At 41.4% G+C, this 27,412-nt stretch overlaps 1 protein-coding gene across 1 annotated transcript in view; it reads right to left on the reverse strand.

Annotated features, from left to right (window-relative positions):
- Positions 1-27,412, reverse strand: part of STIM2 (stromal interaction molecule 2) — a 143,742-nt gene that overhangs the window by 48,106 nt on the left and 68,224 nt on the right. The window lies entirely within an intron of this gene.

Here is a 27,412-nt window from a genome sequence, read left to right on the forward strand (position 1 = left end):
AGAACCAAAGAACAAGCTAACATCTGGCAGCACGGAGCTGTCAGGAATGTGCCATCTGCTGATTGATTCAGCAACAGCATGATGAAGCAATTCCCATAGACTGGCATAGGAATAAATTCCTATAAAAATGGACTCTAGAAAGTGAGAACTTTGGGGTCTGATTCTGCAAACCAACTTCCAGGAGCATCAGATCTGACAAGGCCCTGCTGCCTCCTCATGTCCAGGACACCTGGCAAGTGGCTTGGCATGAGCAACTCTAAGGCTGGTAACTATGATAACAACCTTGCAGAACCTGTGTGCATGTGTGTGAGAATGAATGTGTGAATAAATATGAAATCAAATGGAATGTTATAGCTATAACTAACTGCTTAGCATGATTCTTTCTGTATTCACAATAAACGTGTCATTTTGCCTTTTCCCCTTTAATAAGCGCCTGCTGGTTTTTATTTTATTGGTATAACACGCGCTCCTGCAGGGCAGCGTGGCAGTGTCTGGCTCCGGCTGGGTGGTGCAGCTGCCAGACATGCTGGTCTGAGCGGCATGGTAAGGGGGCTGGGGTGTTGGATATGGGGCAGGGAGTCTCGGGGTGCAGTTGGGGAGCAGGGGGCAGTTGGATGGGGCGGAGGTTTGGGGGTGGGAGCAGTTAGGGGATGGGGAACAGGGAGCAGTTGGATAGGGCAGAGGTTCCGGGAGGGACAGGGGGGTTAGATGGGGGTAGGGTCCCGGGGGGTGGTTATGGGTCCCGGGAGGGGGCGGTCAAGGGACAATGAGCGGGTGGTGGGGGAGGGGGTGGATAGGGGGCAGGGGGCGGGCTGTTTGGAGAGGCACAGCCTCCCTACCCGGACCTCCATACAGTTTCGCACCAAAAAGTTTGCCCAACCCTGTGCTATATAGTTATTTGCACCTACATTCATGGCTTTAAATCTCCCACACAACTCCACAGATTTCACTTTTTTCCAAAAGCCCCACAATTCTTGATCTCCCCAAAATGGCAGAGTCCCACTCAGGGAAAATAGCCTGGAAGCAACAGCGAGTGGACTCTCTCACTGCTCCAATCAATTCAGTGCAAGGATACCAAGATGAGAGGCATCTTGTAGACAGACAGACATCTGGAAATGATGGCCTGAGGAAGCTGTTAGGCCAGAAGCAGCTTCAGAACGTCTCTTCCAGCCTCAATGCCCAGCCACTCTGAGGAGGAGAGTTACTAATGATTTCTTTATTCCTCTGTATCTATATCCACACAGAAAATCTGCCCCGTTATCTAGTCACCTTTTTTTTCTCTTTTGGGTAAAAGGTTTACATAATACATGAAAAAAAATCAGATTCAGCAGCTGTTCACCACCACATAATCAAAGAATTAAAAACCCACCCTTCCCAAATATGCTAGTCCTCAAGCATCTCCCAGTGCTAGAGCTTTGAGTTACTGTTGAGTTACCTCAACAGCACTGAAAACTTGTGGCATACCACACTAACAAAAAAAACAAAAAAAGAAGAGCTGAAAAGCATTCTTGCCATTTCACTGACAAAACTGAAACTGCTGCAGGCAGAGACTACGAGAACTCTGTCCCCTCCGTATCACCACTCAGCACCTTGTACAGCCGATCTTCAAAGTACCAGCAAACTGCTGTTTCTGGGAAACAGCTTCTTACTCCTTGTGCCACAAAGTCAAGCTTCCCCATCACAAGAAGCCCATCATCCTTCCACCCCCTCAATGCCTACCCACGCTGACCATTAATGGACACATCTTATTCTGTCACTTCCACCTCTCTTCACAAGGCAGCCACCATCTGAATCGTCCGTCCCTGCCAGGCACCAAACTCCATAGATGACGATCCAAGTGAACTAGATACAAGGAGGATCCATGGAGAAGGTGACAGGAGCAAGAGATCATGCAGAGCCCTCCATTTAAAATGGTCCACTAGCAAAAATCTAAGCTACAACACTTCCCTTATGTTGCCTGCCCCTTCTGCCATAACAATAGTGATGCCTCCACCTTGGCGGGAACAGGGGTCTCTGTATTGCCCTGGCCGCGACTCCAGGCACCGCCCCCGAAGCTCCCATTGGCCACAGTTCTCTGTTCCCAGCCAATGGCAGCTGCGGGGGGCGGTGCCTGGAGGTGCAGCTAGGGCAACACACAGACCTCTGTGCCTCCCCCTCCCCACACAGGTTCTGGCCACTTCCCAGAGTTGCGAGTTCCCAGAGTCGCAGGAGCCTGCCCTGCCCTGCCCCTGCCCCCGCCCCCCAAACCTCCTGCTGCACCCTGCACCCCGACGCCCTGCCCTGAGCCCCCTGCTTCACCCCGCACCCCTCCTGCACCTCAACACCCTGCCCTGAGCCCCCAACCACACGCTATACCCCTCCTGTTCCCCCTGGGGTAGAGAGGGGGCTGAGTTGTGGTGGGCATTTCAGGGAAGGGGTTGGAATGGGGGCTAGGAAGAGGTGGGGCCGGGGCAGCGGGGGTGTGTGGGGGGGGTGGGGGGTGGTTCAGTGATGCAGCCATCAGGCCAATGTACTGGTCCTCATGTGGCCCTCGTGGTCATTTGAGTTTGAGACCCCTGATTTAAACAAACAAAACATAGAAGTAATTTTAAAGTTCTGTTGGTCTTACACAAATAAAACCAACAAAGCTTTCTTTAATAATGGAGAGAGGTACTTAGTGGTGTCCCCCAGGGATCTGTACTGAGACCAGTCCTATTCAACATATTCATAAATGATCTGGAAAAAGCGGTAAAATTTGCAGATGATACAAAACTACTCAAGATAGTGAAATCCCAGGCACATTGCGAAGATCTACAAAAGGATCTCTCAAAACTGGGTGACTGGGCAACAAAAAGGCAGATGAAATTCAATGTCGATAAATGCAAAGTAGCGCACATTGGAAAACAATCCCAGCTATACATATAAAATGATGGGGTTTAAATTAGCTGTTACCACTCAAGAAAGAGATCTTGGGAATCACTGTGGATAGATCTCTGAAAACATCCACTCAATGTACAGCGGCAGTCAAAAAAGCAAACAGAATGTTGGGCATCATTAAGAAAGGGATAGATAATGAGAAAGAAAATATCATATTGCCTGTATATAAATTCATGGTATGTCCACATCCTGAATACTGCGTGCAGATGTGGTAGCCCCATCTCAGAAAAAGATATATTGGAATTGGAAAAGGTTCAGAAAAGGGGGAAAAAATGATTAGGGATATGGAATGGCTTTCGTATGAGGAGAGATATACAAGACTGGGACTTTTCAGCTTGGAAAAGAGACGACTAAGGGGGGATATGATAGAGGTCTATAAAATCATGACACGTGTGGAGAAAGTAAATAAGGAAGTGTTATTTACTCCTTCTCATAACACAAGAACTAAGGGGCCCCAAATGAAATGAATAGACAGTAGATTTAAAACAAATAAAAGGAAGTATTTCTTCACACAATGCACAGTCAACCTGTGGAACTCCTTGCCAGAGGATGTTGTGAAGGCCAAGACAATAACAGGGTTAAAAAAAGAACTCGGTAAATTCATGGAAGATAGGTCCATCAATGGCTATTAGCCAGGATGGGCAGCGATGGTATCCCTAGCCTCTGTTTGCCAGAGGCTGGGAATGAGCGACAGGGAATGGATCACTTGATGCTTGCCTGTTCTGTTCATTCCCTCTGGGGCACCTGGCATTGACCACTGTTGGAAGACAGGATACTGGACTAGTTGGGCCTTTAGTCTGACCCAGTATGGCCGGTCTTCTGTTCTTAATAAAAAGACTAAAATTCAAATAGCTACACATTCTTTTGGTAGGTAACGTTAGATCAAGAAATAAAGTAATCTGCAAAATCACTACACTCAGTGTCAGTACACTGTACAGTACTGCTTGATGGCAGTAATTTCTTCAGGCTGGTATGTGGTTTCTAGTAAAATGAATACAGTAAGTCTTTCCTTCTAGAGCAAGTCCAAAACAATCATTATATTGTATCATTGATTGAACTGAACAGGGACATTTCATATCTCAAGTTTCAGTTTTGTTTTTCCAGACTCATTAATCCGACGTTACATATACTACCTAGATTGTTTTCAGGACAGTGTAGTTTAAATGAAAAGTGCAATACTAAGAGTATGCTCAAATTTACAACTTGCTCAAAGGTATAAAAAGACAGCATTACCTTTTAATCCTTAGCCTCTGAAAGACAGTATTAAAATTCACTGGCAAATAGTTTTGAAAGCATGCATGCATCTGTAATATCAGATAGACTCCCTTAAATACTCTTTGTGCATCATGTCCCAGTATGTGGGTTTCACATTTTACTACCATAATTCTCTCCAGAAAGAGCATATTCTGTAACACATGAAAAACTATAATTTAGCGGTGTTTCAGAATCATTAAGTCAAGTTACTGAAATCTTCGAACTACTTTGCCTCCCTTTGCAATTCACTTCAGTATGGCTATGTGTGACATTCTTTTAGTGTATTGCCAACTGTAGGAGAAGCTTTGCACAGCCTTGTTTTCTTTTACTAGTTAGCCCTGCTGGAAAAAACAGTATTAGATAATGATGGGGCAACACCACTGAACACATATTTATAATCCCATTAAGCACAAGATTCTCTTTAGTACAAATATATTTAAACTGAAAGCTATACTTTAAAAACACACGGTTATATATGCTAGGTCCCCTAAACTTCAAACTTCTCTTCTCACAGATTTGTCTCACAGACCCAAGTAAAGGGTGGGTCTCTCCCCTTTAAGGTTTTAGAGGCAAAGCAGAGTCAGTACACCATTTAACACCATGAGTCCAACCTGCCAGGACGGACTCATGGTAAAACTCAAATATACTACACACATACCACTTATGGTTAGTTATCTATACTTCACAACAGGACCCAAATACTTATCCAGAACTGCATCTAGCAAGCATCATCCTAAAACAAAGGCCTGCTGGACGTGTCCTCAGAAGAGAAATTTACAAGCAAGGGGTGACAAATTTCTAGTTTTCAAGCAAGAGCATGTCTTCAGTTCCTCAGACTACTAAGAGAAAATTCAACTAAAAAAGTATAAAGAGTAGAATATTGTGAAATTCCACCCTCTCCAGAAGGGCTTATACTCTGCTCTAAATATTTTATTTTTTTAGAACATTTTAAAATGTTTGACTGTCACCTACCAGAAGCTGCATCCAAATACACTGTGGAAGGAAGGGGCAGGGAATGAGAGAGAGAAAAACTAGGAAACCTGCAGTGCAACAAACACAGAAAGTTAGCTGGCCTGTGCTAAGCCTAGCATAATGGGGTCCTGGTCTGTCAACTGGGGCTTTTAGTGCTACAGTAATACAAATCTAGGCCTTGCCTACACTTACAGCAGTTTAGAGTACAGACACTGCATGCACCCATAGGATGAGATATAAATAATGTAAACGGCGAGGCACGGATTAGGTGAATAAAGACGCACCTGAACCCTGTGCGTATGTACTCTATATGGCTCTCTGCACGCCCAAGCAGTGCCTAACACATCTACACTGCTATTAGTTTCCCACTGCCTCTCTGCTGCCAGGGCCTTTCCTTCCCACAGTGAAAGGCTCTGGCAGTTCCTGGCTGCTGGAGACTTTCACTGCCACAAGTTGCTGCTGGAACCTTTCCCCACACTAGGCAAAGGCCCTAGCAGCAAGTAAAGGGCTTGGCAGCTTCCCCCCGCCAGAGCATTTCCCTGCTGACCCCCTGCTGCCAGAGCCTTTCACTATCACATGTAGCTACACACCACAGTATGGACACAGCCTGCTTTTCAATTCAGCATGTAGCTACACATGCATGGCATGTAGGGTAAATGTAGACAAGTAATTTTATAGCCCAAGCACTCCACTTATGTCAAACTCTTGTTCTGGGTTTGCCAAAGCTGGGATATACACTTGTTTGGGTACCTTACTCATGTTTCTGACGACTAAGAATAGTACCATATACAGGAACTTTGAATATCCTTATGTTAATAGGCCAAAATGCAAAATTAAGCAAAAAATGTTCATGGTGCATGTGCTCACATGAACTGCACTGTAATTACAGATAAGTCCCTACATGAAATCTAACTCTTGCTTTCCTTTCACTTTAAATTATATGCAAAGGGGGAAAATGTTTGCAGCCTTAATTCTTCTGATGCATCAAGGAGACCTAAATGGTTTGCCTACAATAAAGTTGGATGGGGGAGGAGAGATCCTAATTTTTTCACTAGAAATACAAGTTCTACATTCCTTGTTTTTTCCAGAGGAATCATTGTTATAATCTAATCTGAGAAAATGAAATCTGACCAAGGCTAAGAGAAATTTAGTTGGACTAATTAGAGATTATTTTGTGTTTTTGCTAAACAGCAAATGCTCAATACTGAATAGGGCTCCCTTACTGAAAAAGTTCAGCACATCTATCCCCTCATTAAAAGACTTAAAACTTTCCTGCCCATGTTCTCTAGTCCTCCAAGAAGATCTCCATCACAAACAGGCAGCTCAGCACCAAGTGCTGCTAAATATTACAAGGTTAAGAACAAAATCTGTATATGGAAGGAGAGTGAGGAAAAGGATAGATTTTTGCTGTGTTGTGAGAGGAAGGAGATACAGGATTCTTCCAGCCTGGACACGCAAAGTGAAGTAAGTGTCAAAGAAGATCCTCCAGCTAGGGGCTGGGATGAAAAGAGGATACTGATGTGTGTGGCTAACAGTAATAGAGAATGTGGGGAGTGCAAAAGGTTTAGGAGGAAAGAGTAGAAGCTCAGTTTCAGCCATATTAGCTCCAAATGGTCAGTGAGTCCTCTAAAAAGAAAGGGTACAGAACCCTTAAAAAGAAAAGGTTAGCATAAAACGAAGGACTGGACAAAAGGACACAGGTCAGACATAGGTAGGTGACTCTTAAATCTACCAACACAAAGATGGTAATTGAAACTATGCAAGTTAATGAAATCACCCAAGGACAAGATGTAGAGTGAGGGAAATGGGGGCGAGGGCAGAGAGGAGAGCACTCTGTGGGACCTTCACAGGGTGAAGGAGAAGAGGGATTAAAAAAGGAGGAGATGCTGAAGGAGTAATCAGAAGGTGATGCTGGACTACAGATTCCACAGCAGATGTTCTGTTCTCGCATGGCAATACTATGTCCCTCCCAATCACGGAAGAGAACCAAAAGTGTCTATTAGTCTGTTATACAGATTTGTGTGGCACTTGTCAGTTTACAGCTTATGATATTAACAGGAAAGCAATATTTCAAAAGGCTGTAAGACAAAACAGAAAGCAGAAGATTTGAACATATTTTTAAATTTCATAAATGATTGTTCAGTCTAACAATGTTCTTTTAAAGCAACTGTTTGGGCCAAAAGCGAGTAATTAAAGGTTTGTTTTCTAATTCTGTTTTTTGGAACAACATTCCTATACCAATACAGACTGTTTTCAAAATTCTCTCATGGGTCAAGACCATGCCTACTACACCTCTGGTATGAAGATCAGTTTTATTGTCATGTTTAACAGCAAAATAAATTTACTGTGCGAAGTTGTTGCTACACAGAATCATTACATGCTTTAAAAATTATTTTCATTCATAGCAGGAACTGTTCAAACTGAGAAAAGAATCCAAGGAAGTACGTTACTATAGAGATAGGAACAAATAGTTTTCCCAGTGTCCCTTCACACCTACCCTGTCAGGATATTCTTTGGCTTTTAAAAACAAAACATCCATACTGCCACATGCAACAGCAGTTAAGTGAAGTGCAATCTGCTATAGCTATTCAAAACTAAAACCAATTGCAAAGGTACAGAATTCTGGCATAGCTGTGGACTTTAAAACCTGCCATGTTTTAACAGAGTTTACCTGCTTTTTTCCTGCTCTAACTCCACCCCACTTCAAAGCTCATCTTTGCACATCTATCCAATACCACTGAAGTCATTTATACTACCTATGCAAATTAAATTTAGAAACTTTCATTCTGCAGAGCCACTTTACCCAATTCATCTGACGAGAGCCATGTAGAAGACAAAAAGAGAAAAGCCTGAAAAAGTTATGAATATTTGTATTATCATAAGGCCTGGAGGTGTCATTATGCTAGAAACTGCACAGAGTAAGGTGGCCTCTGCCCTAAAGAGCTTACAATATAAATACACAAGCCAGATGTCAGAACAGGAAACCATGATGTAACATACAAACAAAGTAAACAAGTTAGTTTCCAAGTCATGTTAATTTTACAGGGTTTTTTTTTAATTTTTAAATTTGAGAGGTATTTTAATTTATTTTAATTTATTTTATGACATCCTGAGCACTTGGCAGCAGCAGTGAATCCCTGCCCACAACTCAGATTAAATTCTTGTACAAGACACAGATACATTCTTCATAGACTACTGTCTGGTCTATGGCAAGTATACTGGGCTGGGAGACACAATAAGCCTATAGATTTTGATTTTGCCTCTTCTACTGAGTATGGGTAATACTGCTGGGCAGTTCACAATTTTTCTTACTGACCAAGTCGCCACAGCCATAGGTTAGATGGCTGATGACTATCATTCCCCTAATTTTAAAAAGAAACACAAACCGTATTTGAATATAAATGGCATAAATATAAAACTAAGCAAGCCATCTATTCCTTCTGTCTTTTCCTCCCTATATTCTACCTCTCAACTTGCTATGTCTGATTCACCAGAATTAACAGAGACGGAAGAGAACAGTGGAATATTTTAATTTATCAAAACATTTCTTTCTTGGATACCAATCTCTTCTCCCAGCCAATGCTTACCATGCTTTGGCATTATAGACTCCATCTACTTGGATGTTAATTTCCATTATTTTCTACAAGTTAATGTCTTCACAGATTTGGAAAAATTCTGCTGAGATAGCTTCTGGGGGCCATCCAACAGGACTGAATTGCCCTGGTCTACAAGCAAAAAGGATGGCAACCCATTCAACAGGATTAGCAGAAATGAGAGTCAGGTAAAGAGAATTAGCAACTATTACACAAATATTTCTGTAAAAATACTTTATATGCAACTTACATTATTTAGGAAGAGACTAAGCAAATATTTATAGCGGTGGCACACTAGTAGTACACTAGTTGAAGTTATCCCAGAATTGCCTTTTTTATAGAACCTTTTTAACCTTCTTGTTCTGGTCTGATTTAACTATTTCTGGAGAAAATAATGGAAATGATGATTTTGAGCACGTCTGAACTTCCTTAAGTACTTTTGGGTTCCAAAGTTATTGGAAAGTCAGAGTTTCCATCCCCCCCACCCCACAAAAATATCCACCTTTCCCATAACACTGTTGGTGAAAAATGACAAAAGGTACAATAAAGAAAATATAAATGAATTACGTGTTGTTGAAAAAAATCAAAATTATTAACAATTAACTAGTTAATTCAGTGATGTCTGATCAGACAACAGAACAACAATGGATAGAATCTATGTCAACATTTCCTAGCCTCCTCATAGTTTTCTCTCTAGTTTCCCCATCCATATAGATTACAAGATAGCAATTTTTCTGAGGGCAACCTGGCTTCAGTTCCCATTGCAGAAATGAAGAGAAGTGCAAGTGGAAATGAGGTGCATCCTAGAAAATGGAAAGTGTGTAGGAAAACAGCAGCCACCTTAATTGTTTCACTCCCATTGAGGACAATGACATACAGTGGACACCTTTACTAGGAGCAGTTTCACTTCCACATGCAGGGAATACATGAACCATATTGCATAATTTGTCACTGGGCTAAACTGAATAATCTTAGCATTTCAAGTAAATTTGTTGTGCCAAAAGAACACTGGCTTGGATTTTCCAAAGGGCACTCAAATCCCATTGATTTTAAATCTGCCTGGCTTAGACCCCAGCCACACACTCTAAGGCAGAGGTGGGCAAACTACAGCCCGCAGGCCACATCTGGCCCGAGGGAACCTCCTGGCCCGGGAGGCTAGCCCCCAGCCCCTCCCCCACAGCCTCAGCTCACTGCGCTGCTGGCGCAATGCTCTGGGCAGTGGGTCTGTGAGCTCCTGCGGCAACGCATCTGCAGAGCCTGGCCTGACCCGACCCGGGGCTCTGTGCTGCAGGGCGGTGCGGCTGTAGTGCCGCCAGCCACCGGTGCTCCAGGCAGCGTGGTGAGGAGACGGGGGGCTTGGATAAAGGGCAGGGGAGTTTGGGGAGATGGATAGGGAGCGGGGCGGTCAGAGGGAAACAGAGGGATTGAATGGGGGCAGGGGTCCTGGGGGGCAGTCAGGAAGGAGAGGGGGGGTTGGATGGGGCAGGAGTCCCGGGGGGGGTGTCAGGGGGTGAGGGGGGTGGTGGTTGGATAGAGGTCGGGGGCCGGGCACAGCCTCCCCTAACCGGCCCTCCATTCAATTTTGGAAACCCGATGTGACCCTCAGGCCAAAAAGTTTGCCCGCCACTGCTCTAAGGTCTTGTTTACACTAGAAAGTTGTAGCACTTCAATTGTACCAGTATGGTGGCACATCGCCCATGTCGATGTGGCTGTACAAAGGTGTACTGGTGTACAAAGGTGTTTCATACTGGTATAGCTATTATCATTTCACTGGTACTTTTAAATAAAGCACCATTATATAGGTATAACTACAGCTACATTATGGGTTGCACCGGTTTACCTCACTTAACAAAAACAAAAAAATCACGCCTCTAGATGACAGTTATAACAGTACAAAAACTGTTTAGACCAGGCCCTATTTTCAATGTTTTGAATATTTTTTTAAAATGGGTTTTGTTTGAATTTCCCCAAAAATTTGTTTGCAAGTGTAAGTATATAATTTCTACTGTACTTTCTTTTTTGTGCTTGAGGTTGACACTACTGACACTTAGCAAGGTTAGGGGGCTTTTTTGGGTGGGGGGGTGGGGAGAGATGTAGTTTGACTACATATAATAAAACAGGAACAGATTTGATGTTTATTCGCCAGATATGACCTTTCCTAACCCATTTTACAATTTCACATAGCAACTTAAGAAAGTTGTTCTTGGAAGAAATTCAGATTAGCTAACATCAGCCACACTAGCCAACTACTCACTGTCAATATTTTCATGTTTACGTTCAACCTACAGAGATTCCATGCAGATAAATGTAATGGTCACAAAAAGCTTAAAATTAAGCACTGTTTCTGGAAGTGCAATATCAAATCTCTAGACAGAAAAAGGAGTATTTGAACCTCCCTGACACGCTTTTTGCTCTCATTGCACCCACAATGATTTCTGAAATCAGATCAATGCTGTTTTAAAATAATCACTTAAACCTAGGTGAGCTAAAATAAAGTGTTTGGGACCATTTATTATAGCAATATGAATTATTAATACAATAGATGAGTAAAGCAAAACCAGCTTGTGATACAAATCTAGAAAGAGAAAACTGATAGTTGTACAGTTTAAAGTAACATTGCCGTATTATACACAGAAAATTAGATGCAAAGTTACAATATTGCATGGAAGTGCTATTGTAATTAAAGGTTGCCACAAAACAGAAACACAGAAATTGCCATACTGGATCAGATAGTACTCCATCTATTCCAGTGTACTGTCTTCGACAGGGGCCAGTACAAGATATTTTTGAAGGAGGTACAAGAAACTATGCAGATGGCAGTTGTGGAAAAAACCTTCCCATGGGGAAAGACTCTTCCTAACCCTCATTAGTAGTCATCTCAGATCCTGAAGCGTGAGAATTTCTATTGCTTCCAAAGCTTTTCTATGTAATCCCTATTTTAACAATACTGATTATTCTTGTTATCCATATAAATAATGAACCAGTTGTACAACGTTCTCTGAAGTATCAATAAATAACTTGTGATGTAAACACTATGTAAAAGTTTTCATGAGAAATCATTCTGAAAGCAAGCTTTCTGTAATTAGGGATTACAGTTTTCAGTTTAAACTGAAAGCTACCGAAGAAAACATTTAATTTTCAGTAAAAGATTTTTTTAAAATATAAACAAAGGAACAAACATGGCAATTAAAAAAAATTAAGCCATTTTTTGATACTTGTTTATTTTGTCCACCATCAATTAAAGTTCCTGTTCACTCTCAGCACCAGTACAAATACTTACCATACTGCACACCAGTATTGAGGATATTTGAATGATTTGCCATTCAGTAACCGATGTCTGTATTATTGCCCCAAGATGAATTAAGTCACTGTTTGGGGCTTGTGATATAACTCAGATCAAATCAAAACAATGCAATTAATTTTAAAAAGCTTGTCTTAGGAAAAAAAAAAAGTTGCTCACAAGAAAAACTAGCCAGAAGAAAATACCTTAAATAAAATCAGTAACAACTGAAATCAAACACCATGAGAAAGTCCTGAAAATTAAAAAAAAATCTTAGTATGAAAAACACATGATTACAAGTATATTGACTGAAGAATGGAAAAGTTTAATTATGCTATGATAGAGTTAATGGTGAACTGCAAAGCAAAGCTTGTACCTTTCACTACTTTCTATGTTGTTTATAAAGACAGCCTCAAAGTTTTGGTGTGTGTGTGTATTTACTGTAAAAATGCAGTAAAATAATGGACATGTTATGTTCTAGCTTCTCTCTCTTTGCAGAGGGGCTTCAGCGATTTTTCAGAAGACATGAATGGTTTCATTTTAAATACTCGTTATGGGCCTGATTTTTCAGAAGTGCTCAGCACCCACAACTCCACATGAAGTCAGTGAAAACTGTGGGCGCTTAGCATCTCTGAGAATCAGGCCATAAGCCTGTATATTGAGAGTGATAACTTACTGGCTATTGAGCACCAAAACTAGTAACAAGACTGGAATGCAACCGAACAGGGGGTACTTTTAAACTTTATCCAAAAGTGCATCCCGACTGCAGCAGTTTACCAGGGATAGCCTGTTGAAGACACCACTCTTGGTGCACAGATTAGTTTGTGGAGAAATTATCTCACTGGCACAGCTACTGCGATGCTGGAAAATCTTCACAACTCATATGCTGCAATAACTGCACAGACTTGGGACAAATTTATCATTCCCATCCCATCCCAGCCTACTTTTAGTAAACAAATTATATTAACAAGAAAAAAAAAACAGGGTAAAAAAAGGAACAGGAAACATTTTGCTCTCTATCACCATCTACGTCTTCTTGATTCTATACAAGATTATTTAAGGTGGTCTCACATTCTGAGTAGTGTGGCCTTCTTAGTCTAATATCAGCCACTCAAAGTTTGCTTTCCTCCTGTTTCCAGCAAAAATATATAACCCTTTCATTCTCTGGAAGACAATAATCAAGACCATTTTTCTGTATGATCACCAAAAGAACTGCTGTAAAAATGCTGGAAAGCTACAGGAAAATACATCTAAGTACCTTATAACATTATGTCAATTTGGTGATAACTGACACTAGGGATGGGCATATATAATTGGCATGTTAAAGTTATTCTCTAAACAATCTGCACCTAGTTTGGCAGTCTCTGCAGAGGGGCAGGGCACTAAATGGACATGGAAACAGATGTTCAGTACTGTGCCTATTTCCACGTAGAGATAGTGCCCCTAGGGCTGCTAACGTTCTATTTGCAGAAAACCAAACACACTTGCCCCACCCCTGCTCCAAGGCCTCACCCCCTCCCCACTCCATCGCTCGCCCTCCCCCACCCTCACTCACTCGCTCATTTTCACCGTGCTTGGGCAGCGCGTTGGGGTGCGAGAAGGAGTGAGGGCTCCAGTTGGGGGTGCAGACTCTGGGGTGGGGCCGGAGATGAGGGGGCTCCGGGCTGGGGCCGAGGGCTTCGGAGTGTGCGAGGGAGCTCAGGGCTGGGACAGGGGTTTGGGGTGCGGGAGGGGGTGCGCAATGCTGGCTCCTGGCAGCGCTCACCTCAGGTGGCTCCTGGAAACAGTGACATCTCCCTCTGTCTCCCAGGCAGAGGTGTGGCCAGGTGGCTCCCCAGCATGCACTGTCCCTGGCTCAGAGTCTTCCCCTACAGTACTTTAATTCACTACAAGGGAATGCTCTCCTGATTCTAAACTTACAATAAACCACTTGGACCTTCACAAAATGTAAAGAGTTCTACTGTTTATAAAATCTACAATGACAGGTTTCAGAGTAACAGCCGTGTTAGTCTGTATTCGCAAAAAGAAAAGGAGTACTTGTGGCACCTTAGAGACTAACCAATTTATTAGAGCATGCTTTGCTACTGCAGAGCCAGCAGAGGGAGCAGAAGTTAACAAATTATATTCCCAAAACTCTGCTGAAAACATGGACAATGCAAACACACAAACAAGAAAATGAGCAGGAAAGTCAGATTAATTTCAAATTCCATTACAAACACAGGAAACAAATTTTAAAAATGTGTAGAGAAAAAAATTCTAGCTTATTTTGAGAGGCTTGTCATAAATATAAAGGGAAGGGTAAACCCCTTTGAAATCCCTCCTGGCCAGGGGAAAGCTCCTCTCACCTGTAAAGGGTTAAGAAGCTAAAGGTAACCTCGCTGGCACCTGACCAAAATGACCAATGAGGAGACAAGATACTTTCAAAAGCTGGGAGGAGGGAGAGAAACAAGGGGTCTGGGTCTGTCTGTAGTCGTCTTTGCCAGGGACAGAACAGGAATGGAGTCTTAGAACTTTTAGTAAGTAATCTAGCTAGGTATGTGTTAGATTATGATTTCTTTAAATGGCCGAGAAAAGAATTGTGCTGAATAGAATAACTATTTCTGTCTGTGTATCTTTTTTGTAACTTAAGGTTTTGCCTAGAGGGGTTCTCTATGTTTTTGAATCTAATTACCCTGTAAGATATCTACCATCCTGATTTTACAGAGGGGATTTCTTCATTTCTATTTACTTCTATTTTTTATTAAAAGTCTTCTTGTAAAACACTGAATGCTTTTTCATTATTTTCAGATCCAAGGGTTTGGGTCTGTGGTCACCTATGCAAATTGGTGAGGCTTTTTATCCAACATTTCCCAGGAAAGGGGGAGTGCAAGTGTTGGGAGGATTGTTCATTGTTCTTAAGATCCAAGGGTCTGGGTCTGTAGTCACCTAGGCAAATTGGTGAGGCTTTTTACCAAACCTTGTCCAGGAAGTGGGGTGCAAGGTTTTGGGAAGTATTTTGGGGGGAAGGACGCGTCCAAACAGCTCTTCCCCAGTAACCAGTATTAGTTTGGTGGTGGTAGCGGCCAGTCCAAGGATAACGGGTGTAATATTTTGTACCTTGGGGAAGTTTTGACCTAAGCTGGTAAAGATAAGCTTAGGAGGTTTTTCATGCAGGTCCCCACATCTGTACCCTAGAGTTTAGAGTGGGGGAGGAACCTTGACAAGGCTATTACAAATAATTAGGAGTACTTGACAGCATCCTTTTACAAAGAAAATAGCATACTAGCAAAGAGAAGACTTTGGAACAGACTACTTAAATTTGTTTACCTCTCACGTTTTCATTTTAAATAAGTGTTCTTATTGTTTGCTAACTATATACGTCTAAATAAGAGTTTTGCTGTCACATGCAAATCCCTGTTCCTTTGATCCTACATAATACTGTCCACAATATTGATTGAGAGATAGAATGGCCTCCATAGCGAAAGTATCTTAAAACATAGGATTGTCACGTAAGTGCACAATGAAACCCGGAGTAATATTCAGCCTAGGAAGAAGAAAGTTCTTAACATACAAGTACCTTCACTACCACCAACAGAACAAAACATACTGGGAAAATGCATTTCTTTTCTTTAAAAGTATTGTTTCCAAGTTGGCTCCAGTTCTCCTTTGACAGAGGGAGAGACTGGTAGCATAATAAAGAAGGCTGAGATAGACAGGTATATAGATAGATAGATATTTTTGTTCCTTACTATGGGGCTGGAACAGGTTAAGAAAATAACTCTGAATAGGGAGGTAGAAAGAGTAATGTCTATTAGACCACACATCATCTTAGCCAATGTAACTGCTCACCAGAGATAGTGCCTTCTAAGACCATGAAGTTGAGATGGAAAAAAAGGAACCGACAACTCACAAAAAAAAATTCAAGATGAAAACCAAAGAAACAGCACACCGGGACATGAAGCTAAAACCCATAAAAAGGTAACACCTAGAAAGCATGTCAGTGTTTACAGTATCCCTTTAAAGAACTGATTCTAAGTATGCCACATACTAAAATAAGGTACTATATTTAGAGGTAGTACAAGAAGTTTTACTAGAAAATGTAAATGTCTGTGAAAGCAGTGCCAGACATATCTTAAGGAGCATGCAGATCCTATTATTTTGAAAGACCACATGGATCTGGTATGACACAAAATTTCCTTCTCTAAATCTGGCCTGTTCCACATAAAATACTCTGTTACCAGGTCATTAATTAATTTTATAGCATTTATAAAAGCTCCTGTTCTGGATTAGGTAGCATAATGAAGTAACTTCGTAACTCTTCAACCTCTGGAGACCTGAGTTAAAATTTAAGTGAATGTTTCAATGTAGCACTGAACTCCAACAATGTTGTAAGTAGCAGTCTGCCAAGTGCCTCTTGAGCTAGCCTAGCCCTCTCCCTCATTAGCATCACAAATACAACTTTCCTCAAAAATGTTTTCATAAATTAAAAATACCACTAATGTTTAACCTCAACTGCAACATGGAGTTCGGAGCCCAGAACATCCAAGTTCTAGTCCTGCCCCAACTTGCTGTGGGGCCTTAAACAGCGGGATAAGAATACTATTTCATTGGAATGCAAAGTACTGATTAATGTTACAGCACTGGGTAGCACTATCCAGGGCTTTGAAAGTAGGAAATGCTACACAATTGCTCCTCACAACTTTTGGTACAAAGTAGATACACTGGCATGTAAAAAACTTTTATCTAGAAGGCAACTCCCACAGAACACCTGATGTGTACAGCAGCTATGAGCAATATTTGAATACTTGGGATTATCTTTCATTTCCAAATGTCTATTCTATGCAACCAAAAATTTATTTTACAACTCAAAAATGAGGGGAAAGAGGTATATCAGCAGATTAATCAGTGTAGCAGGGCAGCTGCCCCACGCCAGCAGGCAGGGGTTAAAAAGAAGCCCTGGAGAGGGCTGTGGTTGGGATAAAAGGAGTGAGAGCAGCTGAGGGAGTAGCTGACCACAGGTGTGGCCATCTCAGTCAGGGCCCAGCTGGCCCTGATAAGAGGGCTAGGAGCCAGAAGCTGGAGGAGTCTCACTCTAGCCCTGGAGTGGGAAGGGCTAGCTGCCTGGGAGCAAGGTACATGAAGCAAAGCGAAGCAAAGCAGAGCTGTGCTGGGGAAGGGAGCTGGGGAACTCCAGCCTGGTAAACCCCCAGACTACAGGCCTTGTGGAAGGCCTACAAAAGGTACTGGGGCTGCAGAAGGGCAGCCCGGGGATAGGCAAAGGAAGCAGGTCCTACCCCTTGCCAATGATGAGTGTCCATTACAGACTGCAGTTTGCCCCAGTGAACGGGGGCTAGATGACGACTGGCAGTAGCCACTGAGGCAAGGTGGGCTTTGAGGGTTGGGGTTCCCCTGGGAGGGGAGACCCAGAGTGTAGGGGTACTGCTAGGGCAGAACACTGAAATAAAAGGGCAACGGGGTCCAGGAGAGACACGGGGCCTGAGGCAGGCAAGCCACCAACCAGCAGAGGGCGCTCTGAGGCTGGAAAAGAGCTAATTCCCAGATGACCAGCAGGAGGTGCCGCGCCAGTGAGTAGTTCAGTCTGCTACAATCAGAATTAAGCAAACTATGCAGTAGCTATTTATGTCAGCAATTTGAATCCATTAATGTCTGAGCCATGAGTGCAGACATAAGCAGGTACTGTAACAAACAAATTCAGCTGGCAGGGTATTTCATCAGGAGCATTTACCGGTCATGGGCAAAAGCCGTAGTGTTTATAATGAAGTCAGGAGACACATAATGGGTAGCAGAGATAACTGTCTTACAAATACCCCAATAAAGCGTATCTTACAAAACTGGAGGTAGGGGGGCCTTAAAGATATGAGTCTGAAATTACACACAGGAAAAAAAAATTCAGTCTAATGATGAAATTCAGTGCAAACAACGTATCTTTTGTGAAGAGCAGAGATGAAAAATCTTTTCATTTACAGTTCTTAAATTCTCAGAAAACATGCAGCAGTTTACTTTGCCAAAAAAAAAAAAAAATCGAGATCAGAGTCCAATCTTAAAAGAATGTCATTCTTTCATCTTAATACTTTAGCACATCAAAAGAGACTTATAACCTTACATGAACATGCTCACAGCAAAAAACAGCCACACTTTAACGCAATACAGTAAATTTGTAAAGAGTTCATTGCATCGGGTGAAAAAATAATTCATGCATTTTAATTTTTAAAAGTCAAGGAGTGAACATTTTAACAGAATGTTCTTAAGCAGTGTACTGTAAAATGTAACACAAGACCTGTTAAAAAACTATGCACAAGTTAGTGCCACAATACTAACCCCTCTAAAACAGTGAAGTAAATCTGTCTACCACACTTTAGAAAAATTCTGTGTTTAAAAGATTTTTATTGACATGCTAGGTCATGCTGCGGGGGGGAGGGATAGCTCCCCCTTGGGGGGGAGGGATAGCTCAGTGGTTTGAGCATTGGCCTGCTAAACCCAGGGCTGAGAGTTCCATCCATCCTGAGGTCCCTTCCAACCCTGTTACTCTATGATTCTATGCTATGGTTGGACCATGAGAGCTTTGGGTCAAATATGCAGAGAAAGGGAACAGGAAAAAAAATGAAGAGTCCACTGAAATATAGAAAATAAGGGATTTAAAGATAAGATCATGTAAGAATCATGTTAATTTAAACTTACCACATTCCAGTGGCAAATTTCTTATGAAACGAAACACCTTCTTGGTAATCCCTCTTTAAGGCAGAAAGACTTGTAATTTAAATCTGAACTCCTAACCCACACTAAGTTTCTCAAGAGTGGAATAGGGTCCTAAAGCTAAGCTAACTCCCAGTCTGAGCTATGCCACACTTCCAAGCTAAATAAAGTTCTTGAGTTGTAATAAACTCCCATGTTAGAATAAACTCAAATAAATTTCTGACCAAACTTTGCAATCCTTTATCTGCAGTCCTATAAATTCTAGCCCATCAGGGCCTCCATTGACACAAAATGAAGTCTCAGCTAGCATCAAACACTGCAACTCCTCCCAGCTCCAAAAAACACCACCATCAAAATATTGCCTCAATACACATTTACCTAAATCTTTAGTCTTTCAACATACGAGCAGTTAGAAAGAGGAAAAGAGAAGCGAACCCTGCAAGGTATATGCCCTGCAATTGGGTTGTATATATGGTTAAGAACGAAGCAATGTTCAAAGAGGGATTGAACATTTATTCGGTTACAAATAGCCAGAGTTATAATTTATGCTAACAAATTTTGGAAGGGACATTAAACTTCATACTTCAAGTCTTAAACCAATCTAATTATCGGGAATTAGAATGAGAATCTTGTTACTATGGAGGTTCTGAAGCATCTGGTGTTGACCACTGTCTGAGACAGGATACCGGACTAAACTGACTTCTGGTATGATCCAGTTATGGCAATTCCCATGTACCTTACCATTTGTTCTCATGACTCATTATGAAATTTTAATGTAAGGAGTAAACATAACCACTGTAACCCTGTCATAAACCTGCCTCCATACACTGACAGGCTACTCCAATCTGACAAGTTATGGTGTCTCTTTAATGGCAATAAAGTTAACAAAATTACTGATTTTAAAGATTCATTAACTAAAATACTAGAAACAGCTAGGTTGTGGTACATGTTCTAACTATCTTTTATTTTTACTGATAACAGATTACCAAGGAAGAGTAAACAACCAAAAAAACTGTACATTATACAGCTCACACAAAGAAGGGAACATGAACTGGTCTCTCCAGCCACAAAAACCCAAGCTTGATCCTGTTGGGGTTCCCCACAGACCTCTTCCACTTGGTTCCCCAAGAACCAGTTTGACTCCAGTCTCATCACTCAGGTTCCTTTATTTAGCATACAGCAAAACTATGATGAGTCAATCCGACTCAAGCATAGAAGGTGGGTATAGGGTGTACCACACATACAGCAAACCATCTCCTTTATATATGTTCACATTGCGTTTATTATACATTGCACCACACATTTTGGGATTGGCTTGGTCACTTTGTAGAAACCAATTCTTGTACAGCATGCACTGTCCACACACAACTTACTCTTTACCTCATTTTATGTTCCACGCTTATCTATTCCATTGTTATCTTGGTTCCTTGGGCGTTTTATCTTAGCTAGTACGGACAGTCTGTTTCCAGCCTGCTGATCTATTTACCTCCCTAATCCTCTCTCCCAAGAAATGAGGCCTCACCCATGTCCAATTACTCATTTCAAGCCAGACCTGCATTCCACTTCTTTTTATTTTTTTATATATATATAAACAAACGTGTGTGCACGCGCATATATATATATATATATATAAAAATGTGTGCGTGTGCACGCAAGTTTTATTTGCATTTTTGTGTGTGTGTTTTCCTTTTAAAGTTTACTTACCCAGCAACACATTCCAAAGACCATAGTAGTTGTGATTATCTGAACCACCATTAATACTAGGCTCCAACTACAAACAGGGGGAGGAAGGGGACGATCACCTTTTCTAGTATAGCCCACCAGGGCTACACATATTATAAGACTGCTCTGCTTGTAAAGCATCCTTCTGTAATTTTAATTACATTATAAAAAAACTCGTACAATATATAAAAATATTTTTGTCACCACAGGAAGTTTAGGTGTGAAACAGGACATAGATTAATTAAAACAACAACATTTCCTGGTCCATACCAGAAATGGTACTCTTCAGCAACCACACAATACTTGTTATTAATACCACAGGCAGTTTATACTTTACAAACATCCTCACCATAGTGCAAAGTTTGGAGACTGTTCCCCCAGAGTGAACCCACATGCCAGCAACTCTGTCTGTAAGACATTACACCTGCCCATGTAAGCGTCCCCCATGTGTAAACAGTGGTACAAATCTGGGGCTCTCTCGACCTTGCATTGTCTTGCAACAGTATGAGAGGAGGGAAGCCAAACTTCTTCCACACCACATGGGTTGCTGTGTTTCACATTCAACTTCTTGATACTGAACCTTGTTAATTTTCTTACCCTGAACCAACTGTTGTCACTTCTCTTGTATCAAATTTTTAACTTTTCTGTGTTGATAAGAGGGCAAGTTTTCTTGCACATAAGGCTGTTTTTATTTTGTGAGTGCCCACATTAGCGCTTGACATTGTCCTGGGATGGATTCTGCAATCAATGACTGAAAGGGCATGGTCTTCACCTTCGCCATGTCTCATCTGTCAGGGTTGGCAGTTCTTGTTCTTCATCTCCAAGCGTTCTTGTAAAGTGCATCTTCCAAGCTCACATCAATCTCCTTCATGTCCACCTTAGGCGTCTCAAACCTACTTTTTGTAGCTCTTCCTCCCAGGGTCTTTGTCCTGTGGCTACTAGCTCTTCTATACTCCCTGACCAACATGGCCCACATCTGGTCATCTCACATGACTGAGCCATCTCAGTAGCTATTCCCTCAACTCTTCAGTGATGGGAGCTACCTTCATCACGGCTCATACCATTTCATTATGTAGATTATCTTTCGTCTCACTCAGGTTCTCTTTTCAGCAGTGTGAAGTTGTAGCTCTTCTCCCTTCCTCATTGGCCAGCACGCCGACCCATATGTCATGGCTGGCCTAATCATACTTTTATATACTTTATTATTTAATTTACTTGGCATAGTCTTATCAGAGAATTCCTATCAATCCATGCCCTTCAGTATCTTTTCTAATTCCTTTATAGAACACCCTCCAATCTGGCTTCCACCCACTATACCTCTCATTGAGCAGCTCTCATCAAGCTCTCCAGTGAATTCATCCTGACCAAATATTTTAGCCAATACTCCCTCCTCATCCTGCTTGACCTACTGACCACACTGACATGTTGATCATACTCTCAAAATCCCTTCATCTCTGGTCTTCCATGATTCCGTCCTTTCCTGCCTCTCCTCCTATCTTTCAGTTGTCTCATTTAGTTGGTCTTCCTCCCTCTCCTCCTCTTTCTGTGAGGATTTCAGGGATCTAGCCTCTGCCCATTCCTTTTCTCCTTTCATATCCTACCACTGGGCAATCTCAGTTTCAAACATGGGCTTGAATACCATCTTTATGCTGATTAATCAAAACTGCCCATCTACTCTGGACTACTCTCTCTCCATCTCAACTAAAATCTTAGCCTGTTGTACTGATATCTCCTCATGGTTGTCCAGCTATCAACTGAACTTATGAAAAGCCCAATTTTGGCCCTGTTCTTTCCTCCTAAGGCCATCTCCTTTCCCCCATTTCTCTGTCATGGTGGACAACACAACTATCCTCCCTGTTATTCAAGCCAGTAATGTTGGCTTCATTTTTGACCTGGCCCCCTCCTTTGGCTCCCCCGGTAGTGTTAAAATCTTGCCACTTTCTACTACACAGCTCCACGATAAAACCTTCTTTCTCTGTCTGAACTGCCAAAACTCTTGTCCAAGTCCTGATCAACTTTTGCCTTGCCTACCGCAAAGCACTTCCTCTGAGGTCAATGTCCGCAACCTGAGTCACACCTTTCAAGTAACATTCAAAACGCTGCTAACAATCTTGTTGGTTTATCACAAACCTCTAAGACCTTCCATTGGCTCCCCTTCTAATACCAATTTCTTACTTTTATTTTCAAAGCTCATCACAATTTAGCCCCACCTTACCTACCCAAACTATCATCTTATTGCAAGGTCAGCTCCCCTCTATGCTCTGTCAAGTGTTGGTCATCCAATTTTCCATCTCTCCGACAAACACTTTTGTGCTTTCTTCCAAACTGTCCCTTAAAATGGAGAAAAGCTCCCAGTCAAAATCCATAAGCGACCACTTTGTTGTTCTTCAAGTTAGCAATCAAAACATCTCTTCCGTCCACAAAACATAACCTGATAGGCATGTGGAGAGTTGTGATCGCTACTACTGACTGGCTAAGTTTCTGCACATCCTATTATATTACCACATCTCCTTCATCCCCCCTGCCACTGTTCGCCTCAACTACCTGTTAAATCTTGTCTTAGACCATAAGCTCTTTGGGGCAGTGACTGTCATTTATTGTATTGTCTGTATAGCACTTAGCAAAAAGAGCCCAAACCTAGTTGCAGTTGTTAGGCACTGCCACAAATTAAACATTAATTTATCAACAACTATTACTACTCAGATAAAAGACTTGGTTAAAGGGGTACATCCACACTGTTAAGCACCCAAGTTTCACATGCTACAAAAGCTATACATAAGTTTGAAAAGCAATCCTAATTCAAAGAGGTGCATTAAGTGATTTACCTGAAGTTCTTACAAAGAACAGTACTTAGTGTGACTAGAGACATGCCCTTTTGTATGGTAGTGCCCAGGGTTTTTCTTAAAATTAAATGTTTTGGAATTTTAAAAAAAAAATATCAAGAAGCAGCTATCCATGTTCTTGATTGACTGATGGAATACAAGATTCCATTATGAGTTTACTTAGATATTGATGGGACATTTCTATCCAGAGCTTCTTTGGAAGCCAAGAAGAGGAAAATTAAATAATATTAAAAATAGCAAATCCATGTATCTCTTACTGATTGTGCCTCCATCATAAACAAAGGTATACCATATGGGGTAAACAATATGGGGTTTGTTGATGTCTGAGGTGCAAAAGTTGTTGCACTCTATGGCTGGAGCCACCTTATCAACTCCATCCACTAAGCATCAAGCTCTCCTTTAAGTTTCTTTTCAAAGCCTGTAACTTTAAAGAGACTTAGAGTGCAAATAACACTAATTGACTAACAGATTTAACAGGAAAAACAAAAAATACTAAAGCTAAATTTGACATGTCTCTAGAGCACAGACAGGAAATACACACTAGCCTGCCCAAGTGACTGCGTACTCATAAAGTCCTCTCCCATATCCTTCCTTTCTCCTACCCACCCCCTGTATCATTATCTCCCCTACCACTCTCATTTTAACTTGCCCTTACTTACTTACTTTCTCTATTTGTTAAGCACCGTACACATCTATGTTATTACAGAAGTCTTTATTCACCAGATGTGGGAAGAACCACATATCCCTGATACCATTTTATAACCAGCAAAATTCAGCATGATTCTTCAGTAGCATGATGACATGCACTGAAAGAGGATTCAAACACATGAACAGTTACTCAGACAAGAGCTCAAAATACTGTGAATGTCTACCAAAAACTAGAGAGGTGTTAGAAATTTCAGACTTTTAAGGCAAGAAAGAACTATATGATCACTTAGTCCGACTTCCTAGATAACAGCCCTGATAGATTAGAGCCCTTCAGTATCAGACAGCTTCTCCATGCGTAGGTAATGGTAATTCCCTCCCCAGAAGGGTTTATGCTAAATTTCTTCCTATTACAAATTGTTAGGGTTAAATTTTGAATCCCTGAAAAATAAGGTTTATACTAGAAATGTTGAGAAGTTTTCAGCTATGTATGGTGTAACAGTAATCAAATTAACGTTTTCTCAGTATACTAAGGGAAAAGCAGCAACTTGAATACAGGAATGTTCCCTACAGTGATATCACACAAGTGAGACTTTGTGTACATAAAGAAAAGCAAACAACTACAGCAGAAAGTGTAAAAGCAGGAGACAAAGAGTAATACATGGTCTACGGACAGGTAATCTGAATCGGAATCCTTACTGAAAGTGTTCTTTTTAAATACAGGCCTGTTTCTGCAAGTTAGAAAGAAAATATAGTATTAACAACAACCCTTCTACTTTAAACCGTTCTGCTTTCCCTCCCTTAAAAATTACCTAATTCAAACCCTATTTATTTTTTAAGTGAATGTTTTCTTGGTGAAAAACTAATTTTGTTAATTTCTCTGATTAACCATGGAACGTGAACTAGCAGAACATTACTATTCAGTATTAAATTTTCCACTTCCTGATAACTTACAGTAGCTTTTTATAACAAAATAAAACACACTTATTGCCCTTTGAGGAGGCTTTTTTGTAAGCAGAAACCATGCAGCATGAACCAGAATATAATCTATCGTTCTGCTGTTTAGTCAAATCCCTTGTGCGCAGCCTGGCAGCTTTCAATCAAATATAGCTCTGACGTGGCTATGTTCTACAAACATCAATACATATGCTTCCACACAACAGGAAGTGTTAAAGAGAAAAGGGTTATGAGTAGGGCCCTACTAAATTCACGGCCATGAAAAATGCGTCACAGACCATGAAATCTGGTCTTTTGTGTGCTTTTACCGTGTACTACACAGATTTCACAGTGGAGACCAGTGTTTCTCAAATTTGGGGGCCTGACCCAAAAGGGAGTTGCGGGAGGGGCGGGGGGAAATCACAAGGTTATTTTAGTGGAAGGGGGAGAGGCGTCACAGTATTGCAACCCTTACTTCCGTGCTGCCTTCAGATCTGGGTGGCTGGAGAACGGTGGCTGCTGGCCAGGCGCCCAGCTCGGAAGGCAGTGCCCCGCCAGCAGCAGCGCAGAAGCAAGGGTGGCAATACCTTACCAGGCCATCCTTACTTCTGCGCTGCTGCTAGCCGTGGCGCTGCCTTCCGAGCTGGTTTCCCGGCCACCACCCTCCAGCTGCTCAGCAGTGCAGAAGGGTAGCAGTACTGCAGCCCCCCACACAATGACCTTGTGACCCCCGTCTCCCACAACTTCTCCCTAAAATTATTACACTGTGAAATTTCAGATTTAAATAGCTGAAATCATGAAACTGACTATTTTAAAAATACTACGACCGTGAAATTGACCAAAATGGACTGAATTTGGTAGGGCCCTAGTTATGTCTTCAACACAGCCAGTGTGGCTAAAGAATTTCAAACAAGCAATCTACTGCAATTTCAATGGAGTCAAGTGAATGACTAAAGTTCAAAAACTATAAATATTTCTATAAATTAAGCTGGGAGCAGTTGACCAGATTTTATAGCTTCTCACTGCCACAGACAAATCCACTGATCTATACATTTTTATTTACTTTGTTACAATTTTGATTCAACTTCCTTGTACATATATTATTTTACAAAGAACTTTTTCCCCGTTTTCTGCTCAACATATTAACATCTCACAGAAAAAACTGGTTGTGCTAGTAAATATTTGCACAGGTGTATTTTATCCAGTCTCATGTTCACACACAAAAATGGTTAAAAATAAGACTCTGTCCTGCCCTTACTGTAGTTACAAGTAACGTCTTAGATTACTGAAATAAAAAGGAAAAAAATGCATTTTCAGCTTGCTCTGTGTAGTTGACAGCACTCAGTGTATAGTAAGTTTCACTTCTGTGTAGAGAGTTTCACTTCACATTCCCGTAGCCTATCTATCATGACCATCATGCACTGTTCTTTATCCTGCATAGTTCTGGGGAGACCTCACGTGTATTTTCTACCCTTATCACTCCAACAACAACAGAGCAGCTGCTATGGTTTGGTTTGACACTTATATGGAAAATTCTTTGAATTTGTGAATCTTAGAACATTGAAAATTCTCCATTGGTTCCCAGAACGGTTGGCTTGATTATCTATGATGCAGAAGATTCTGCTCTTTCCCCACCAATAAATATGTCTGTATTTCCTTTATTTTTCTGCAGCTTTACAAATCACAAGCACAATGGAAGTCAGGAATGAATCCCAACAGTATTGGAATGTATTTTAGAAGTCTCAGTGTGCCACCAGTGTTCTGGTTTACAGACCAACACATTACAATATAATTAAATGTATATTATAATATAAAAAAAACTTTGGCTACATATAATGGTGCGAAATAGACTATTCCTTCCCTTGTACTCCATGCCTTTGTGAAATGAAAGTCCTGGATTCAGGTACCAGGACATTCCTTATACTCATATTCCTTATTCCTCATATTCATATGAATCAAGAAACGTTTCAAAAACTATTAATTCTAAATTTTATCATTTTAAACTTAAATAATTGTCATGGGCAATTATGTCCTCAGGAGTTAAGGAAAGGAATACAGAGTTGCCAGTTAAGATGAGCATAAAGTGGAATGACTTAATTTGTAATTCAGATGTTAACGGTCGCTCCAGTCTACAGACTGCTGGGGCCATTGTTCGAAGATGGCATCTTACGCTTTTTGGACGTCATGAGAATGCCACTAAACACTGTGGCAAAAACCATTCTCTGGGCGGCTTGCAACATCCTGGATAAAATTCTTGGTTGGCAGAAGTGGAGGCCGCCCAGAGGCAGATACCCTATTATATGGGTTCATCAAGTCTGTTCCAATGTTGGACTCTCAGGCCATCAAGCCCTTGAAGCCACACAGGAATGGAGAGTGATATGGACAACGAACTGGTCAACTATGACCAGGCCTTGGTAGCCTGCCATGAAACAAGAGTGGTTTCTTTCCCACCCATACACAAACATGGAAGTAAAGACACATTGGGAATTTGGTGTTAAGAAAAGAAAACAAGACATCTTCTCATACCCCTCTATGTAAGGGGTCAGAGACATCATTCC

Source organism: Lepidochelys kempii, chromosome 4, assembly GCF_965140265.1.
Source record: "Lepidochelys kempii isolate rLepKem1 chromosome 4, rLepKem1.hap2, whole genome shotgun sequence".
Taxonomy (NCBI): Eukaryota; Metazoa; Chordata; order Testudines; family Cheloniidae; genus Lepidochelys; species Lepidochelys kempii.